The sequence below is a fragment of the Hippichthys cyanospilos genome, chromosome 8 (assembly GCF_059441005.1).
Source record: "Hippichthys cyanospilos isolate Australia breed blue-spotted pipefish chromosome 8, RoL_Hcya_1.0, whole genome shotgun sequence".
In the NCBI taxonomy this organism is placed as follows: domain Eukaryota; kingdom Metazoa; phylum Chordata; class Actinopteri; order Syngnathiformes; family Syngnathidae; genus Hippichthys; species Hippichthys cyanospilos.
This window is the reverse complement of record NC_142376.1, coordinates 7,692,707-7,715,086: the sequence shown is the minus strand read 5'-3', so window position 1 is coordinate 7,715,086 and position 22,380 is coordinate 7,692,707. Positions and strand designations below refer to the sequence as shown.

The 22,380-nt window shown below is 39.2% G+C and overlaps 1 long non-coding RNA gene across 1 annotated transcript in view; it reads right to left on the bottom strand.

Annotated features, from left to right (window-relative positions):
- LOC148420010 (uncharacterized) overlaps window positions 1-22,380 on the bottom strand; it is an 83,582-nt gene that overhangs the window by 58,881 nt on the left and 2,321 nt on the right. Inside the window, exons 2-4 of the long non-coding RNA XR_015866483.1 lie at window positions 16,617-16,758; window positions 12,748-12,827; window positions 1,628-1,721 (exon numbers count right to left, since the gene is read on the bottom strand). This is a non-coding gene — a long non-coding RNA (uncharacterized LOC148420010). The remainder of the gene's footprint in view (window positions 1-1,627; window positions 1,722-12,747; window positions 12,828-16,616; window positions 16,759-22,380) is intronic.

Sequence of the window (22,380 nt, the reverse complement as noted above, 5' to 3'; positions counted from 1 at the left end):
CTCAGGAGGTTAAGTAGACAGAGGTTTAAGTTTCATTTAGTTTTTCGTTTCACAGCCAACGGCAACAGCAAAGACTTTCTCACCAAGAGGCCAGCAGACAAACAATTGCCAGTAGCCAGTAATTTATTAACTCATTCCCATTGATTATTCAAAGAGAAAGCCTGAACATAAAATAATTAAAAGCTACTTATGTAAAGTTGTGTTTTTGTTTTAATCCAAACCGTTTATTTCCCCCTAGTTTAGCTTTAATTCCTCATCAGGGAGAAAGTGCCTGCCCTGAAAAAAAAAAACAAAAAAAAACATGTGCCTAGCTTACTGAAAGGTGAACTCTGGCGCGGGAAAACCCGGCGAGAGCACTGAAAGTTTCACAGCTCGGCCGCTAATGTACGTCCGCTAATCCCTGTCACGATTAAGTGCAAATCGGATTAGGATATGTGACATATGTGTGTTTTTACAGGTGCTTTTGACAGTGCAATAGAAACAGTGTGAGAGGAAGACTTCCAAGGAATGAAGCAAAGTGCAAGCTCATTAACGCAAGAGAGAAAAGGCAAGGTAAGCTGTGTGTTGCCGTGCAAATACTGCCACGCTCGCTGATTAAACCTCTCACTCTCAACTGCATGATAATCCTGCCTGGAACTCGGCCGGGCAGATTATTTCGGGTGGAGAGGAGAGAGAGAGAGTGAAAAATCCACAGGGGACGTCTTCCAAATGAGTGTCAGTCCCAATCTGAGGAAAACGGGCTAATATTCCCATCCCTCAGCTCTCAGAGGGAAAAAAAGCACTTTGCAGGCATGTGAAAGGATGCAAATTCCATCATTTCCATATCAATCTGATGTTCCCACAGCAATACCGGTTTGCAGTATTAGATCACAACAAATAAAAGGTGTGTAATGGGGGACATTAGAGAGCCCCAGTTTATAGAGGCAGGATTTAATTTGCATGGCAGATTAGCCCTCCAGTCCCACCGGTGGGGCCACGGCCTCGGGGGCAAAATCACCTCTTTTTCTCCTTCCCTCCATCTCTTTTATTCTTTTATTAATAGGATCAGGTCCCTTCAAACCCATTAAGTCAATTGAGCAAGCTTGAGTGTAATCTGATTTCAAATTCAGCATGAAAACGCTTAACCAGCGGCCCCGGCTCCATGCTGTTTTCTTCTTGATGTGAACGGCAGGAGATGAAAGAATAACAGTGAGACCAAAGAACCCGCTTGATTTTTTTTTTTCTTCCTCCTGCTTACTTGACACTTCATGGTCAGCAAAATGCACTTCATGCACATGGACATAAGGGCAAAGAATCCCTGAGTGTTATGTACAAAATAAATACATGTTACATCTCCGAGGCTAGCCAGTTCCAAATCCCAGTGGAAGAGTGAGATTGAAAGAGAGGGAAAGCACGGCCGGAGGCTTTTTTTTTTTTTTTGGTCTCTGCCCTCAGTGCACCGGTCTGACTGGGGCCAAGTTCCGCCTCAGTGCCCCGGCGAGCCTCAGCATTACACAGGCAGACAAATACACACACACTCACAGCTGGGGTTACCAGTTATTAGACAGCAAGAGGGGAGAGACAAGTACACTTTTTTTTTTCCACAAAATCATGCATTCATAAATACATTTACAGGCTCTCAACTTACCGCAACACATAGCTGAGTGACATGGAGTCGCTTGACAGCTTGAAATGCAGGATGGAAGACACAAAGAGTCACTATAATTGGCTGGACAGGCTTTCTGTGGCAACACAAAGCAGAATATTGCCATGAATACCTGATTTAGGAAAATCCGGAAAATCATATTGTGTTTATTTATCCTTGCTGGTTCATCATTACCTCCGAGCACCTGGAGGCTCATCAAGGGCTAACTGACTCAACCATTTTACCCCAATTCACTCATAGGTGAATTAGTATGTTTGCACATAATGTACAATGAGCCCCATCTTAATTCATCCACTGCCATTGATAGCTATGGACAAATATTTGTTTTTTTGCTGAGCTGGCAGAAAAACTGAATAAGCTAAGGTGAAGATATATATATATATATATATATATATACATACACACACACCACACACAGAGAGGCGAAGCGTCATCCACTCATCCAATCACACCTAAGGACAATTTAATGTGTCCAGGACACCTGCCATGCATGTTTTTGGAATGTGGGAGGGAGTAGGAGTGCCCGGAGAGAACCCACATGGGCTTGGGGAGAACATGCAAACTCCACACGGGAAGACCGGGGCGAGGTTGATTTGAACTCGTTTCCCTGAAATGTGAGGCAGACATGCTAACTGCACCGCCGAGCCACCTATACACACATACACATTATATATACACACATTATACATATACACATATACATATATACATATACATATATACATATACATATATATATACATATACATATATATATACATATACAAATACATATATATATATATATATATATATTTCAAAAACCCCATGATACAGCAGGCGCATAAACGATGAAACCGCGATACAGCGGGGTAACTGTCTCCGTGTCGCCATCCCCGCCCTGATCAACGCCTTATTAACATAGAAGGCAACAGCGGCGGCAACAATGTTTTGCGAACAGTTCATGCATTACCACTCAGGGGAGGGTTAGCACCATGCATCCCTGCATCTCAAACACACGCATACACACACATTCCTCAGTGTGATGCTCAGGGAAAAGAAAAAAGAAAAAAAAAAGCAGACGAAAAACAACACAACACTGCTGATCAGAGCTGCTCAGCCTGCCTGCTATGCACTTGGGGGGCCCCTGACAGAAGCAGTGATGTTTGAGATGCAGGGAGTCGTGTGTTTGTCCATCCCTGATTAGTAAAAACTCCAGCTCCTCCTGTTCGGCTGCAGCTGATACTCCCGACTGTGGATTTTGACACAAGCCCGACAACGCAATAACGGCATGTTTACATGAGAAGATCAAAGTAACATGCCAATGAATATTAATGTTTTCAAAACAATCTTCATTTACTCGAGCCTGCATCAAAGCCTAAAAAAGTTGCAATATAGATACCAGGCCAGTAGTTGAAATACTTTTCCAAACACGATTTTTCAAAAATGTGATGTTTGTTTGTCGGATTTGGTATGCAGTATTTTACCCGACTCTACCAGAAATGGCAACTTTTAGAGAGAAACTTCAGTCAGTGCATAGTTTAATCAATCTTAAAATGATCATTTTTGGGAGGGTATTGGACAAAGTAATACGTCCCGAAGGAAATGTTCATCTTGTCATTTCCTGCCAAATTAAAATTATATCACGGTTGCTCAGGAATCAAGAAACAACCAATAATGGCTGAGCTTACAAACATGACGAGGATAAACTCAGAAAACAGGTGAGCTGAGGTTGCCTTCAGCAACTATGATGTCATTTATTTTCGACATCAAGTGGCAAAATTCAAAACCGATTGATTTTGCCACTTAAATCATATTCTACATATGCAACATTAATCCGAAAACATGTTTAGACTAGTGGAGGAGCGTAGAGCAAATTATTAAAGAAACACCTTCAGCTGACTTCCTTTTTAAGAAATTAAAAAGAAGCATGACTTTTGATTATACCTTAGGGCTAATTAACTAATAAAATCCACACGATTAACAAAATTCTTAACCATCAATTGAGCGGTTCGCATCCTTCTCTCAGTGATTTACCACCTGTGAAATATATTTTAACCAAGTACCCCCAACCAATGCAAAGCAATTTTGGAAGAAAAATAAATTACTAAAAGTGGTTTGCCACCTGTGTCTGATTTGTTAAACTTTGGAACTACATTTGTAGTGGCATTTATTGGTGCATTTTATTCGGCAACAAAAGTGTATCCTCATCAGCTTCATTTCTGTCTCGTCTGCAGGAAAATTGCCTCACTAATACATCCATGTAAAACTTAAAATAATGGTACAAAACTCTTGCAAAGAAGTCACTGAAACAATCTAGCAATAAGTTGTTTCATCTTAGAATTATTTTGCTCTTAATTTGAAAAGAAAAACATACTGTTCCTGCTTGAAAAATGATTGTTAGATTTGACGATACCTGCAGAAATCCTGTTAAAATCTCACATTCTCCCTAAGGTGCCTTCACGTACCGCTATTGGAAAACTGCTCTATCGATTAATCAACTAATCGATTAATATCTCACCGCCTGGTAAACAGACATGCACATGCGTGGGCTGTTTGAATGAATGCGTGAGTGGCGATGTCTGATTTGTAAAACACGGCTCAGCAAAGGAAGCAATTAGAGGCTCTTCCTTGACATCACTTGACTGTATTCCTTTAACCTTTCCACAAAGAGCCACGTCAAAGGATTTGTCACCTTCGCAGTGGGCCTTCGCGCCCAGCTTTTCACAAGCCACAATGGGCAAAAGAGGAAGGAGGAAAACTTGCAATCCTCCTGTGAGGATTTGGGAACTTATATAACTCCCAATTAATAAAACTTCCCGTTGCAGCCTTTCTTTGCGGGCCTGCCGTCTGTTTGCAAGACTTACAAAATATCCGCAGTGCCACTGAAGAGTGTATAATGCCTGTGTGCCCACATGACTGGCGAAAAACACTCCTGTTCTTTCTGCCCCGCTGAGTCCTGCTGCATAATGGGGGTCTTGAAGGCTGCGGGCTCACAAGAAGGCCCGCCTAACAAAGCCTTGGTGGCTTGCAGCGACAGGAGAGAGGCTGTTGGCAAGCCGGATGCCAAAAAAAAAAAAAGAAAAAAAAGAGAAAAAAAAATCACTTTGGGGAGGGTGTCTGTGGGATGCAGTAGCAGCAGCATGACAGTGTAAGGTTTTGATATCTTGGCAGGAGGGGGCGATACACTGTGTTGGTCTTTAGTGAAGGTCCGGGGGAGTTGGTCCGAGAAGGGGAAGTTCACAAATTGGTTCGGAATACATTTCACAAGCCGGGATTCTAAACTGGAATTCTTTCTCCCTACATTAAATCAGATCAATAAAGCCCAAATATGCCTTTGATTCATTCACCATTCCTGCCCCCCGCCCCCCACCCCAGTCGCCATTCACTTTCCTTTTTAGCTCCACAGGAGGGAACCTGTTTACCTGATGGGTGGTCTTAGAGCGGGCTAAACTAAAGCCCCTGCCATCTAAGTGTAGAGTAGCCACTAATCCGATTTCAGGAAACAGTCAAACCCACACATCCCACCACTCCACCCGCCCACATTCCCCCCCTCTGGCTTTCCAGATCCCAGTTTGCTCCCTTCAACTACAGGTGCAAGAAAAATAAATTGCCGACTTCGGGCGATATTTTTGTTCAGCAAGAAATAATATGTTATTTGTGGAATAAGAATTAATCCGATTATTGTATCCATTTAGACCAATTCAAAGGGACTGACATTTTGACTTCATACAGCCCTCTGAAATTGAGGTGAAACCACCTTCGGATTGTGAACATCACGACTTCAAACCGAGGAAACAGGTGATCAATGACGTTAGCGATGTCTAATTACTGTACGTTGAGACAACGCGAATCACAGCGACTGCTGCGGTGCGCCTTTAAGAGACATGGCCAAGTGACCGTAAAATTATGGTGATTGGCAGGAAGCAAAGGGTTGCAACTCACTCAGTAACATGTAGAGAGGATTAAAAAAAAAAATGTCAATGACGAAATAGCAAACCACATCATTCAGAAATCATCATGGAGAGTTTTTCAAACGTGAGTTAGTATAAACTGTGCATTTGAATCACCATCTAAGCACCAACGGGAAGTTGTACTCTTGTTTTGTAGACTAACAGCGTAATACGGGAAGTCATAGAGTAAATATCTACTCATTTGGTGATTGTCACGATGCATCCTCTGGGTTTAATTACAATTTTTATATTTGTTGACTCTCTAAAAACACGTGCACACATTCGCACAAGCACAAACTCAAAATGTGAAACCCCAGTGTATAATACCAGTCAAAAGTTTGGAAAATCCCTCCAATTTGTCAACACCTATCTACAATGTGCAGAATTGTAGATCAATCTGTAAATTGTCTACCTTTTGAAAAAATATTTACAGAATATTTGGTGGAAAAAAAAACAACAATTTGGAATCATTTAAATTCTTCTTCTTCAAAAAAGGCCCTTTTACTCCAGCCGACAGATTTGCATTTGAATTTGAAGATGTTCCTAAACTTCTTATTGGCACTGTATATTTGTCTTTCTTGCGGATCTTTGTTTACATTAAAAATGTCTCTTTGTTTGTTTTGGATTGGTTATATAGTTATTTCTCTGTGTATTTTTCATCAAAAACCACATTTTGCTTAGACTATTACCGTGTAGGGTTCGACAAGAGTCGTGTGCATCTGGCCCTTTAATAAGATTGTGTGAGTCTGACATCTTACCTGCTCGCCAGCGGGTTTCTCTCTTGAATGTGCTCGGTCCTCTCTGGGACGTTACAGAGGCCAAACATAAAGCAGTGTTTCATGGTCTTGCAGCTTATCTGGCCTCTTAAAGTATGTGAGACATGCCAGGAAACAAAGGAGCGTCTCTGTACGGCTGCCACCAGGGCGAGCATATCCCTTTCACGGGCCACACATCGGACTGTGGGCTACACCTGGATGCAGACTTTCCTTTAAAATATCTATAGCTTTAACCAACCCAACTTTAGAACTGACAAAGAGTATGTAAGTAGGCCTTAAGAGGTCCAATTTGAGACTTTAACGAATCTTTTAAAGGCCGTTTCCATCAAAATTAACAAAATGCGACCACATTGCAAATCAGGCCAATGTTGTTTGTGTCGGTGGCATTTTTAAGACCTTTGAACAATGGATTTTAAGGTTAAGTGCGTGAGGGTGTGCGCGCGTGTGTGTGCGTAGGCTAGTAAAGGCCTTAGTTTTGTTAAATCACATTTAAGACTGCAAAGCTGCTTGGACATCCTGAAAATAAAAACGAGACAGAATTGAGCCTCCAATCTCAAAAGAATCTTGAAAATTTAACAGGTGAATGAAATTACCACACGAAGGTCTGCCTAACAAAGCCTTGGTGGAAATTATTGAAATAGATCAGATAAAAACTATTGTATTTATGATTCGTATTTTGGGTTAAAAATGTTTGTATGTTTGAATTACATATCAAACTCTAAATTGATTCCAGATATTAGGCCACCACACAAAAACACTCAGCCTTGTGAATATAACTATTTCTGCGTGCTTACTTTTGTGCAAATGAGAGGCCTCTTCCATGACCCATATACAGCTCTGCAGCGAGGACCCAAGTGCAGTTTAGAGAAAGCATGGCCTCAGCTGGCCAAACAGGAGCAGTACAAGCCAAAGCTTTCATTTTCACTGGCATGGAGTAAACTCCTTTCAAGTACATAATGACACACACACACACACACACACACACACACACACACACATACACACATACATATATATATACACATACACATTTATACTTATACAAAGCAACTACTTTTCACACCAATAAAAATGAAAAAAAAACAATGTGTGTGTGTGTGGTATGAGTGGATCAGTGTCACCGTGTCACAGCTGATCCCTGGTGTACTGTCAAAGAACAGAGACCCTGAGGGCCTTTTTTTTTTTTTTTTTTTAACCACAGAGCGTCCATACGGCATCTGTCGAGTGGGTGTATTACCATTGTGTGTCTCTGTAGGCATATTTGTGCACTGTGCATTGGGAGCGTGCATATTTTGCAAATACAGGAGTGTATGTCGATAAAAGTCCCCTGACTTATGAGTTTATCAAAATACGAGTCGACATGTGGATGATTTTTTTATTTTTTTTTTGCTTTGTCTTGTGAGTGCAAACTTGAGAGTTTGGCCTATGAACATAATTCAACTCACTTTCCATTAAACATAAGTAGTATTTTGCAAAGCAATTAATCAAAAATACTACCAGGTAACATTTACAAAGAAAAAAAAACAATGAGCAGAGTTACACCTTGTGGATTTAAAACAACCAAGAATATTGCCTCGAGAAAAGCTACTGGTTTAATGCAATCTTAATATGGAAAACGCCATTGTCATACTAAAGGTTAGCATTGCTTATCACAGTTGTAGAACAAATATTTGGACACATATTGAGGAGAAACAAATGTAAACAGAACAATACAACCACGCATTTATTCTTAATCCTCAATGAAAAATAACTACCGGTTATATTACAGAATTTTATTGAGTTCTTTAGAGTAGCGTTAGAAGACTCATATTTGAAGCCCCCCCCCCCCACCCCCACCCCCCCCTCCCATGTTTATTTGCCCTCTCTTGACAAATAGATTAGTCTTGTGGCTGCAGCCAATGTTGACCTTGGTTTAACCCCCCCACCACAGTAGCTGTGCTCCATACACAGCCAGGAAAGACTCAGTGTCTGGTGTTAAAAGCCTCCACTGTCTAAGTTACGCAAAGTAAATAACAATGATCTGGATTGTGGGGCTACTGCTGCTTTAGCTACGCCATTGTCCTTAGGTTACCTTCACAAAGGAATAGCCAACCGTCTTCTCTTGGGATACAGGTAAAAAATAACTCACGCCATGAGTGGAGTATTCATGGTTGAATACAAATTGTAATGTACATTGTATACAGTATTTGGGGAAAAATGTTAAAAATCCTCGCAGGTATTTTTTTATTTATTTTTTTTTTACTTACAAATGAGTTAAACGATGGATGGTTTTCAAGGTAAATGTGTGACTATTTTTTACTCTGCTGCACTTTGTATGAAACATGTTTAAAAAAATTCTATAAAGTTTCTGTTAAAAAAATGTATTTTAGTGCAAATTTACATGCTCTAAATATTATATGGAATATATAATATATAATAATGTCTTTTACAAAGCATCACATTAGTGTTCTATGAATAAAAAATGAACTTTCATAAAGTCTTTTGTGACTAGCTGCAGCGGAAAGCAAACAGAAACAGTTACTCATAATTATTTATATTTTGGAGTAAACTTCAGGACTAACCCATTGATGTCACTGTGTGTTTAAAACACTAAAGAAAACTTGCTATTCAAGAAATATATGAATGATTTAATAGGGTTAAGTGCATTTGCAAGCATTACTGGTTTGCTTTCACAATTTTATTATAAATACTATATATACATAATTTTTAAAATCTAGGAATACTATTTTTATGTTGCGTACGATCTATCTATCTATCCTGTGAAATATAAGACGTTAGATTATACAGTATAATACTCAAAGTTCTTCATGGTGTTGGTACTTAAGATCATTTTTATATATTGCCGTACTTTCCGTCAAAAAAGTCTTTTTAAGTTTTGTTTATGTTTGGCTGTCCTGCAGTGGCGTAATGTAACGTAAAGCATAACGTTTCAAATCACTGTGCCTTTTGATAACAAGTAATGATGCTGTCAGCCGGTCGAGAGCTACCTATTGGTTTTTAATTAAACGTGTCTATATTAATCCAATTAACATTAAATTAAAATGGCAAAATGTTGACCAGTAGCGTGTTGTTGCGGAATGAATGATTGGCTAATAAAAAGACATGATGAAGTCAATAAGGAACGTAGAGAAGTCTATTTATTAAGACTTCAACATTATATGACGCTCTGAAACGACGGCTAGAGGCGAGCCATTTATTTGTTTGGACACAGTGTGCTACTGAGAAAAGTGCTGAGCGGATGCTTTTACAGAAGCGGCGGAGAGAAGCCTCTTGAAAAGGCACCGAGAAGCTCGCCAGGTTCCTTGAGTAGACACAGACAGACTGCTCCAGGTTAACCGGTTTTCTTAATGTCGCCACGCTGGCCAAGTTTCTTTCAGGGGGTGAAAGTCAAACAGGGCCCGGTGAAAGCCTTCATCAGCCATTAGAGGAAGAGGGGGGGGGGGGGGGGGGGGGGGGGTAAATGGCTCTCTTGTGAGCAAGCAGTTAAAGCGGGTCGGGATAAAGGGCCTCTCCACACACACTTGCGCAGACAGATTAGCGAGGTGACGCTGGTCTCGAGGATGGAAAATGTTTGCATGCGCACAGGAGAGCACTCCAAGCTCAGTGGTGTCACCATTACGTGTATCTCCAGGAATTAGCACAAAGCTGGGGCTCGCCATCAATTGAAAAGCTCATGCTGATGCATTATTTTGGCGCTGTAGGAAATGGGCGGGGAGCTGCCAAGTACAGCCCGTGAGAGCATTCGCACCTAGATGCAATTTTAAAATGAATTCTTATGAAAAGCGCGAAAACCCTTAACCCAAAACTACACTCTAATAATTCTACATAAATTAACAGAAAACGGCATGTGCATCATGCCAAATGGGGCATCAAAGGGCTGCTCTTCACAGAGGATAAAGAATATATGCCCATGTGTGGTATAAGCCTGCATGCCTTGCTTAATCAAGTTGAAATTTTAAAGTCAATTTCCACATCAAGGCTTGTTTCATTAGCCAGTATATAGTATCATGTGTTAGTATTAGCTAAAGGACTTTCTTGTACTGCGAAAACAAGTCCACAAGCAGAGTGCCTTGGTTAAAAAAAAAAAAAAAGAAACACACACATGGCATTTTTCTTGCCACTGACACCCGCTTATGATAATATGCATCAGAAAAAAAACATCAAGCTAATCACAGCAACAATTTTTAAAGCTTTGCATGACAGTAAAACACACCGTAATTGCTGTGAAAAGGTCAACTTCAAATGAAGAGCAAAAATACTCAATAGCTGCAGCTCTATTTTGTGGTGAAAGTTAATGTCGTTGGTTAAATACACAATGTGTAATTGTAATTGGCTTCTCTTATATCGTTTTTAAAACACAGAGCTACTGTTTCTACTTTTTTTTAAAGCAGATGTTCTGGTCCTCCAGGTAAAAATGCTGTATTTAATCCTGGCTTTCATTTTAATTTGTATATTTGTCCACCAGATCGCGTTATTTTTCTCGATTCAAAGCATGCGGCAAATTGATAGATACTGATCCGTATATAAAAAGATCATATCGCAAAAAATGGTACAAGTGTGTGTCTGTGGACTACAATTTATATCGAATTTAATACTTGGTGGCCATTTAGGGAAAACATAACAGTCTTCTTAAATTGTAAACATATATTTAGACTTTTTTTAAGCAAGCTTCCACCCTCTCGTAGGGAAAAAAGATTCAAACTGAACTTCCTACTTACTTACTCAGGCAAAAACATGCACATAATCACAAGCGTATTGCTCTGTTGCCAGCTAGCACACTGGCCCTGATTGCGCTGAAGCCAAGAAGTAAATGTTACATGCTCAGTTAGCAGGTGAAACCAAGCAGGCAGATGTGTCTGCAGCCTCAGTAGACACTCACCGGGCCCTGATGCTGCCTGCCCGCGTGTGCGACACACTTGCTAGCCAAGTCAGCAGCTCAGGAGCCATGTTGCTGAGCAGGTGCATGTGGCAAGAATACAAAAAAGGTATGAGAATCAAAGAATGGATCAAAAAAAGAAAAACTTTGATTATGACTAGGACTTTTTTTGGTGTTAGAAAAAATTAATGGCGCACCAGGTATTAAGTAAAAAGTTATGGGCCTTGTATGTAAAATGAAGAAGCGGCAGAGGCACGTTGGCTATTGGCTTGAGAACACAATAGCCCTTCTTCTGAGGGTATGTAACCGTAGACTCTCATAAAGTCCCGGCCCGCAAATAAAGAGCCACGCTCATCTCTAATTTCAACAACAAGGGCCGGTATTATGAAAGTCAAACTCTGGTTTGAAGAAGGCCACCAAATGTCAGAGAGCAACAAGTGCACGCCGCACCGATTCGGACGCATCATGTTACAAATTACAGTGTTTTTATCTTTTTTTTTTTTAATGAGAAAAATATCACTCAAAATTATAATTCATACAAACAGGAATGGCAATTAAATACAATTCAAGTTTATTTTGTAAGGCTTTCTCATTCAGTTCAGTGCTAAGCATTGCCTTTGTTAGCATAAGCCTTAAGCTAGCGGACTCAAGGCCAAGCAAAATGCTTGTTTGAGATAAATAATGTGTGATTCTTTGTTTTATGTTAGTTGACGCTTACGGTCAAACTTAAGTGGCAATAAACATCTTGAAAAGTTTATGTTTGCCAAATACTTACTAACACTATTGATTTATCTCAAAAAACTCCTAAGAGGAGCCACTTATATGGCTCAATACAACTAAATACAACTAAGTTATTTATAACAATTGCCCTCATGTGTAACTATGATTCAGATTCTATTCTATTTATTTGATTATTTTTCATAATATACTTAATATAAGGGCACAGCTGAATGCATAATGTAAAAGAAGGAATAAAAAAAGTCATCAAAAGAGAGTAGATCGTGGTGAAATATGTCGGATAAAAAGCGTGCGGGGGGGTTGCCTTTTTCCTGTCAAACATTAGTCTATATTATGTCAATAGTTTACAACCAAGCAATGACTACGGGAGCTTTTCTTTGTGCGTTTCAGGCCTCCCCGTTGCTTAAGGTTGTGACCCCACTTTTTAGTTTTCCCGGGGCTGTTGGGTTAATGAAGTAACAACAAACTGGGCCTGCGGCTAATTTGGAGTGGCACTTCCTGAACCCCCTTCCCCCCTCCCTTGTCTCCACGAAGACGTATTTCATTTTCTCTTATCTCTGCCTCAGTCATGTGGCTTTCCGCATGGACGCCCATGTCTCCCCCCGTTGCAGGACTAATGGAAACTTCGTTAATGTCATTAATCTGCCGACCAAGACACGGACCAAACATGTTTAACCTTCCCGGTGCAGGCCGCAGCCACCAAAGATGCGGCAAGTGTCAGAATCCAATAACGCTTTATCCGCTTCATTCAAATGAGGACAACGTGTTGCTTTTACTTACCTAAACATTTCCTGAGTAACATCTCCACGCTCGTCCTGTCATTTCCATGATTCGGGTTGACTCTCATGTTGTTCTAATTCCTGAAAAAAAAACGGAAAGGGCATCAATACATTTTGGTTTAAAACATTTTAAAACTCTCCATTTAGATGTGCGAGAAATTGACATTTTTCAATCTATGTACAGCAAGTCTCCATGGAACGGCACTGCACCATAGCGCCGCAGTAGCGCAAACGCAATAAATTGGTTGGTAGATTGTGTTCTGTGCTGTGCTAAGTGCAGTTGGAAGGGTCATAAGATTTATAAATAGCATATAATTAAAGCTTTTGTGATAACTATTCACCCCTTAACGACACGTGATGGTTAACTGTCAGGAAGTGACATTTTCTAGGTAATGCTCGAATCACAAGCCTTGTGTATTATATAATCAGTGGCCCCAGTGCAAAACCGGTCATCTGTTTAAGCCCCCACCCCCTTCCTCTGTAAAAAATAAATAATAATAATAATCTTAAATTTGTTTTAAATCACTTGTAACTATTTCACATTTAAAAAGCATATAGGAGACATCATTAAAATTGAATGTAAATTTTTAAAAAACGGTTTTGTCAATCCACCAGTTTCATATGCACATTCATAGAACTTTTTTTTTAGTGGAAAAAAAGTAATTCTCGACAGAAAATCAAGAATATTTGCCTACAAGTATTGTTAAACTGTCTGTCTACGTACGTTGCTCCACCGATTATGTTCAAGTGCAATACCAGTCAAAAGCTTGGAAACTCCTTCAAATTCTATTTTTTTTCCTGTACACTGCAAATGAATAGCAAAGAAATCCATGCAGTAACATGTAAGGAATCATTTGCTAAAATTAAAAATGCACATCAAACTAAAATTAGATTTCAATTCTGAAGGCACCGATAACAGCTTTGTACGTCTTGTTATTTTCTCAGTCGGCTTTATGACGTGGATGATGCTTTATGATCAAGAATGACATTCAGTTCACAGCTGCATATTTTCAAGAGGTAAATGTTAGAGTTTCTCTAACACCGTAACATTGATGCTGTTTGTTAGCCTGGTTTAGAAATATTTTTTAGGTTTCCTAAGGGAAATCTGCGTGGTTGTTTTAAATATACAAATAACTCTCGGTTTTTAGATTTTGTTTGACGGTAAACTTCTACTGGCGTCATCTTATGACGAAAATATTCACCTTGTCGAGTCAAATGCCACCATATGACGCTAGTATTAAAACTCAGTGCAAATTAATTAATTTTGCATGAATTTCCAGTTCTTTGGAAATCAAGCCAACAAAATCCCACCGCCATAGTTTGAACTCCAACTGTTGGCCTTTTCCGGAGCGTTCAACTCGGGATGCTCCACCGTATCTCCGTTATTTCTTTTCCAATCAGGCTCACTGGAGTGAGCGGGCCCTTTCTACATGACAGCACGCTCACTTCCACCATGCACATTCAAACAATGGCAATGTCAAAAGGCTGCTTAATGACTAATCAGGTGGCTGTGATTCATTCCTCATTCAAAACCCCCTTATTCACACATTCCAGCCACTCCATGAATGGACACTCTCAGCACTGCGTGGCATATACTTTCATTCATAAAGAAGAAAACAGGAGAGGGGGGAGCAAGGTCGTGGGGGGGGGGAGAAAGGAAGGATGGGTAACCCGGGGGACATCATTTTCTTTTGTGTGGCACTCAGCTTATGGGGCCAAATGCCAGCAGGCTTACTCGCGCACTGTCTGTCTGTGTGTGTCCCTCTTTCCTTTGCGCACAGTAATTAGGAGGATCTTAATTGAGAGGGGGTTTATTAGTGTCTGAGGAAGGCTTTAAACGTCACTTTAATTAAGGGGGATTCGGCAGACAGCTTGTGTGGCGATGTCACCCGTTTTATAAAATCCTTGTTTGGGCACAACAAGGAAAATAGAAGAGGGTCTTTAAAAGGAAGGCGGCGGCGAGGGGAGGGGGGAGGGGGGGGGGGGGGGGGGATTTCCAGGGGAGGTTGTCTAGACCTGCGGTCAGACACAGAAAAGTTAGTCTGACCCTGGCTGAGCATCCAGATGACGGCATTATCCGCGAGGAAATTGTGCGTGTGCAACGTGTGTGCAAAATGGAAGCAAATCGGCCCGACAAACCGCCTCGCCCGCTTTAAAGTCTTCCATTCAAAAGATAACCTGGCGAGAAAAATTCCAAAGGGGGGATTAATTTATTCTCGGCATATCCTATGGCCACTCATGCAGGATATAAAATCAGAGATTATTTCCTGCTTGGTTAACCCGCATCCGGCCAGTCGCTCGCACAAAGCCACTCTAATGTTACCATTAGTTATGCTCCTCTGGTGGCCAAAAGATTGATCCCAGACACTCGGAATCCAATAAATGTGTACATGAATGGTCGGGGGAGATAACGCGGTTCCCGCAGATAGCGAAAAAGGGGTGAGCTGCGTTTAAATGTGATTGAAAAACCACGAACGATATTACCGTCACGTAATATCAATCCGTTGGACTTTTCGGTTTTTCCACTTTGCTCTCTGGAAGTAACATTACTTTCATGGACCAAGTGAAAATGGGATACTACAAAGTTGATGGATTTTTTTAACTATGAATTGTTCTTTATTAAAAAATAAAAATACACTAATGACATTAAATGGAATATAAACAAACAGTTGCTGCTCACAATTTTTGCTTCACTTCAATGGACGTTGTGCTGCTCCTCCTGGTGTACGCCCCTCTGCCACATGGGGGCAGTATAATACAGGCATGCTGATTTACAAAGAGACACTCCATTTTTTAGAAGGCTTGTGCATATGGTTTTTACTATATTAATAGCTACAAGGTTCTATAAAAGAGATTCCACTTGTTGCTGAACCTTACTTACTAAATACATTACTATATTGCATATTATATTATTGCTATTAAAGTATAAAAAATGTGTTGTGGTACAGAAAAAAGGGCAGATTAGGACCCGCACAAAAATAAAATACATAAAGAAAGTTTACTTACATCTATGACGAAAAAAAACAAATTGTAAAAATGTGTTGACCAGCATGGGTCAGGCCCCAAATTGCTAGTGCTTGTGTTCAAATATCAACTATATCCAAGGTTTTAACAGTGGTTCTCAAACGGGGATTATGAGTATCCCTAGGGGTACGTGGATATATTTGAGGGGGTACGTGATATTTTAACAGGGTTTCTGCAGCTATCATCAAATCCAATCTAATGCCGGAGTAATCTTTTTTTTTTTTTTTCAAGTTGATGGCAAATCAATTGTAACATGAAACAAATATTTGATCGTTTTATAGTTACTTCTTTATAAATCACTATAAGCCTTTATTTTGGTAAGTGTTATATGTATGTATGCGGATTGTCATTTGTGTCAATTATATGACAGACAATCCAGAAATAAAACAGACGGTGTTACACAATCTACTTTCTGGAGTTGCTACCTGAAACACACCTCGCGATATTAAAACAAATGTTTAATAAGCACGACACACTGTTTTAAGTCTTTTTGATTGTTTTTTTTTTTGATTGTTTTTTTCAAAAATGACTTGCTTAGTTAGGGGTACTTGGCTGAAAAGTTTAAAATCTGTGTGTTTTTTTTATATCGTTTTGACAATACATTTCAACTGAGAGTGCTACTAAACAGTTCACCTCTTTGAAGAATTGTATTACCTCAAGTATCACCCGCAAAGTCAAAATATTGCCCAAACGACAGCTCGTATCTTGAAAAAGCGCGGCCGCTCCTATCTCGCCCGTATTGAAAAAGGGCTCAGAGAAATAAAGCAATCCAGGCACCCTTCAGTCACACGGCAGGCGCATAAGTGAAAGAGCGCCTGTCAATGACCACAAACAACGTATACTTACTCATAAAAGCCAGTGTTGTCACAGACATCATGGGGCTATAAACGTAGTCTTCCACAATAACCGCAGCTGCCGGGAGCCTGCGTTGGGAATCTGATAATGGGCCCGAGGGGAAACGACAGCGTACTCAGGGAGCAGGGATTGTCTGCAAGACAGATAAGAAGTCGCAGGGATGGGTTATCAGCTAGTTTATGGGGTGACACTATACGGTGAAAAGAAAACACTCACCTGTTAAGGCGGAGGGGAAAAAAAACGGATCATAGTATGACACTTCTTCCTATAGTCATGCTACTTTATTAAGACGTTTTCACGAGGACATCTTTTACCATTTTTGAAACGTGAAAATAGTTAATAGTACAAGCTTTTTTTTTTCAACTTTTTGATCCTCGTTTGAAAGAAAATTGTGAATGGCAAAGTAAATCTTTATAAAACAAAAGGCAAAGGAGTCACTGTAACAGGATTTAGCAATAGGATGATTCATGTTCCAATTAATTTGTTCTTAATTTGAAAGTTAAAAAAAAAATGTACTGCTCTTGCCACAGCATTAAATAGCATTGAGTTTGATTTGCTGATACCTATAGAAACTTTAAGAATTTGCGTACCCGAATTTGAAAACCACTGTGCTATGTCATGTTGCATAAAGTGAAATTTAGGATGCATGATATAGTCACGGGGCAAAATTGTTCATCAAAAGAGAATACTGTATGCTGTATGATTTAGATTCAACCAAAGGTACCTTTTGCCAAGTTTTGGACTGTTCAGTCAGTTCAGTTTATGATGAGGATTATGCTTTTTGACCTGGAATGATTTCTAGTTCACAGCTGTACACTACCAGTGAATGGAGTGAATTTCCTGAATGTATTTTTGTAGTCCAAGCAAATTTGAAGGTGTTTCCGAACTTTTGACTGGTACTGTACATGATTTAAACTAACTTGGAAACCAACCAGCATGGCAAAACAGATGGTCCGTGTTCGACTTTGGGTTTGCCACCGATATGAAGAGGATATTTGAGCGTGCTTTCTTTCGTGTGTGTTTTAGCGGGAGCACACCCAAATGACTGGAAGCAGGTCCTTGACGAAGATAAATGGCAGCTAACCGGGAAAACACGGAGGTGATATGCCCTGTGGCGCTCACAAAAGAGCTGTTGTGAAAACATTTCCTGTGCAAGCATCAAATGCGGAAGCATTTTAAAAAGACAAAAACAATTCTTTGCAAAAAAAAAAAAAATCATTCTCAATTTCTGTGTCATTCTGGGCGATCACAGTTGTGGGGATGTTCGATAACACTTTTATTCCGGAGTGGTCACCAATACCAAGTACTGACGCCATACCGGTACTTTTGCTATGCAAAATTTCACAAAAAAAAAAACAATAAATACCATTTTAAAAGAAATACCTATATATAGTCTATCAGAATTTATTTTAATTGCATTGTTCTCATTTGTAATGAATGGCTTCTGATCGTAGTATGGCTCCAAGAGAGTGGGAATAGTAGCATCGAGTTTCATGGTGAGTCGCGATATCTTGCCCGATACCAATAATTGGTGTTGGTACTTAGCCATCCCTAACAATTTTCATTAAAGTAACAAACCCAATAGATTATTTAAAATTTGATTAATTCATAAATAAATCCCGTACAAAAAAAATCCAGACAGCAATAATGTATACTGAAACCAGTTTTAAAGTAGATTTAACATTCATAGCTTGTACAAAAGAAAGCAAATGATAGCTTGTGCAGAACTTGCTAGAATGTCGCAAAATGTAGTAATTAGTAACAATTGTAAACACAACTTGCGAACCACCCATTCAGCCTTCCAGAGCAAACCTTGATTTCCTGATTTTTCAATTTATCAATTTTTAAAAGACAAATGAATTTGATTTATTGCTCAGCCCTACCTTGTATCTATGTTCATTTGTTTAAAATTGCACAAAAATCACTCAAACCAAATTATACATTGATTGAATTTTCCAGTAGCTTTCCCTATCAGATAACAACTGCATTTCAATGAATAATTCATAATTTTTTGTTATCGTCTTCAAGCAGCTTGTCCAACCCAAGCAGGGAAAGAACCGCAAACTAAATTTTATTTTAAATTACTCTGTTGCTGCGTAAGTCAACTTTCAGTTGCAATAACACCGCTCCGTCATGTCTACTTTATACGACATTTTCTTTTTGTATAAAACGGGGGAAATTTTCTTTCCCTCAGTGATCAAAACAAATGACAATGTCTGAGATGGAGGCCGCAAACGTCTGACAGCCTTTTGCACAACAGATGTTTTTACAGAGGGGTGTCTTCTCTCCGCTGAGCAGTCTCACACATGAGAGACCCCCAAAAGCTGCAGATAAACGTCCAGAAAATCAACATGTAAATTTGTAACTGCCACATTTGAGGCTAGCGAGCCCCGCGCTTCTTTCAAGCAAGTGGCGGTGGGGAACATATCTGTGTTATAGATTTTACATGCGAGGCATGAAACGCGAATTTCAATACAAGAAAAAAAAAACAACAACAACACTGTTATGTGTTATGGTGAAAAGATAAGCCTCTATTGATTCAGGTTGTGGGCAAAGGCTGCACTATTGACAGGAAGACAGAAGACGTCGGAGGGGCGATATTTCATACATTTGCTCTGTTCACTCCATCACTGTTATAGGGCTGCGTTTTTTTTTTTTTCTGGGCTGTATATAATAACACATGTGCTCTTTATTTCCCTCAGATCAATGGTAATGTGTGTGGAGGGCAGCAAAGATGGATGCCGCGGACAGGTTAACCTATCGACTCACGGACTGAGACAAAAGGGGGCCGAGACGTTTGCTGACACGGGGCTAACATAGTTGTCCGCAGAGTTGGCCCTCGTAATATAGCGGCTGGAGGCAGGAGTGTATCAAGACCTCTCTTAGTATACCACCGGTGATTACAGTCATTTAATCATTCATTTCTATATATCTTCTAAGAGACTGAATAAAAATAATAAAATAGGAAAAAATCGTAAGGTTACGATTTTATAGCAAAAAAGCAAATATGCAAAAGTATGAGAAAAAAACTAAGAAACTAAGTTCTACACTCATAATATTGCAAAAATAAATTATGAATACAACCAGACTACATAGTGTTACGACTACAACTAACGAGCATTTTTGTAATTGATTAAACTTTTTTTTTTTTAATTGACAGTACAGAAACACTTTTTTATGATTTTTCATGATTTGGTTGCTGGTTGGGTCCGTATGGTCAGAAAACCGGCAAAAATGTTGGAAATGTTTTATTTTGATTCAACGCAATGATAACCAGTCTGCTTTCAGTGAGGGCTAATGATATAGAAAATGTTTCCAGGGAGAGACTGAAAATATGAGCATTTGGAAAATTCTCTGTTTGATTAATCAACTAACAAATATCATTATCGTTTAATTTAGTCATCAAGTAGATGTTGATTAATCGTTGCACTTCTGCTTAGTCTACCACTAGTAATTTGTTATTTTACATGTAGAGAACGTGGGTAAGTTTAAGTAGACAAAAAACATAAAGCTACAACGACAGTCAGAAAATGATGAGAAGTTGAAGAATTTGAAAAGGGGTGGGGCAATTGAAGGGTGGGAGGGGGGTGTTAAATCGGCTGGAGAGCACTTCCTGAAACGGGATGAGAGGCAGATGGAAAGACAGGCCAGGCCCACATACTGTAGGTGGTCCGGATCTGGATCAGGTCAAGCTCGCGCTTGAATAACATGCCAACTAATCTCTTGTTCCTTCAAGTCTAAAAGCCATCACTTCATAAAAGTTAAAAAAAAAATAAAAAATAACAGCCAACTTCACATATGTCATCGACAGTTTGTCATAGCCGCACAATGCCATTTAAAACGATTTTGGAAATTAATTAGAGAAGAAGATTCTGATTAAAGAAGGGCTATGATGAAGGAGGAAAGCTGGTATTGTAAAAGTTCTGATTAATTAAACCATTCTGTGCTTGAATTCACATTGTAAATGCCCCTTTATGATGCTCTGAGACAGCTCGACTAAGTGAAATTTGCTTTTCAACAAACTCGCCCTGCAAATAATGTGCTGATAAGATCTCTGTCGCGTGAGCGTTTCAGCAGAAACTATCGAATAATTCGAAGCCATTATATTGCGGATGCAATGCTACACATTGGCTTGGAAAATACAATAAAATACAAATATGAAGTCACTGTAGCTGAACTGCAAATTGTACGTTAATAGAATAATACAGCACTAGCAGGCAGCTCACAGCGTTATTGTCTAAAGTTGGCTAAAGGGTAATTAATTTGGCTCATTCAGTGTTTTGTTGATGAGAATTGTAATTTATCTCTTTCCACCCCCCACCCCCACCACCCTTTTTCACTCAGGCTTCCGCACACTCGACCCCCAATCGTCATTGTGTGAATGGAAATGGAAATGTGTGCCACGTGTACAAGATCCACATACCGAGCCCAGGTTCAACATTGAATGACATGCTTGATTTTTACTTCTGGCATAAGGGTGCGCAACACTGCAAATGCACTATTAGAACATTGTGAGGCTTAACTTACTTACATACATATACACATACATATACATACATACATACATACACATATATATATACATATATATATATATACATATACATATATATATATACATATACATATATATATATACATATATGTATATATATATAGGTACATCATTGATAATAAGTAATGTAAGGTACACAATTTTTTGCTTGCTTAGTTGAATACAAGAAAAACATAAATATAATTTATAAAATGAGACAAATAAAATGGATAAAAGGAGAAAAATCATATGGTCCAACCTCTTAGTACTGTAGAAAATATCTGCAATACTATCAACTAGATCATGCTTCGAAATTGTGGGTACGTAAAGAAACCTCAAGGTGTATATGAGATTTTAACGCAGGTATCAGGAAATCTAATTTCACTTTTTTAATGCTGTGACAGGAGCAATACTGTTATCTTTTCAAATTAAGAGCGATTTAATTGGAACGTGGAGCATGGTATTGTTAAATTGTATTGTAATAATTTCTTTGTCAAATATTTTGTGCCTTTATTTTGTCAGATTTTATACAGATGAGCAACGTCATATTTTTCCAGAGCTAGAAATAAACCAAGTGATGTAATATGATCTGTCAACTTTTGGAATTGCTAAAGACACCACTTCAAATGTAGCTCCAAAGTTTAGTGACTCAAACATGGACGGAACAGTGCCCCCCTTTTTTTTTTTAATGCAAAATGCCCTAGGGGGTACCTAGCTGAAAAAAAAAAAAAAAGTTCACAGGGTGTACATCAATGAAAAAAGTGTGTCCGAGACAGTTTTTCATTTATCGTATTATCATTATAACAGTATACACACATGCAATAGGCACACTGTTATAAAAGATAAATATAATAAAAATATGATATAAAATAATAGTGATATTATAAGCTTGATTTTTAAGCGTGTGAGTGAGTGAGTGAGTGAGTGAGTGAGTGAGTGAGTGAGTGAGTGAGTGAGTGAGTGAGTGAGTGAGTGAGTGAGTGAGTTACCAATTCAATAATTCAAATCCAACATCTATATCTGTGCTGTTTGTGTTTGTTTCTCATGAAATATAGATCTCATTTTCTTCTCATCCCCGTTGAAATGCTGACAATTACATACACAGATTACAAATAGATGTGTTTGATTTGGCAATAACATTATTACCGCCACGCACTTTCTGTAAGCAAAACCAAGTCAAACAAGGATCATGTATATGATTTCCAAAAGCATCAACAGAAA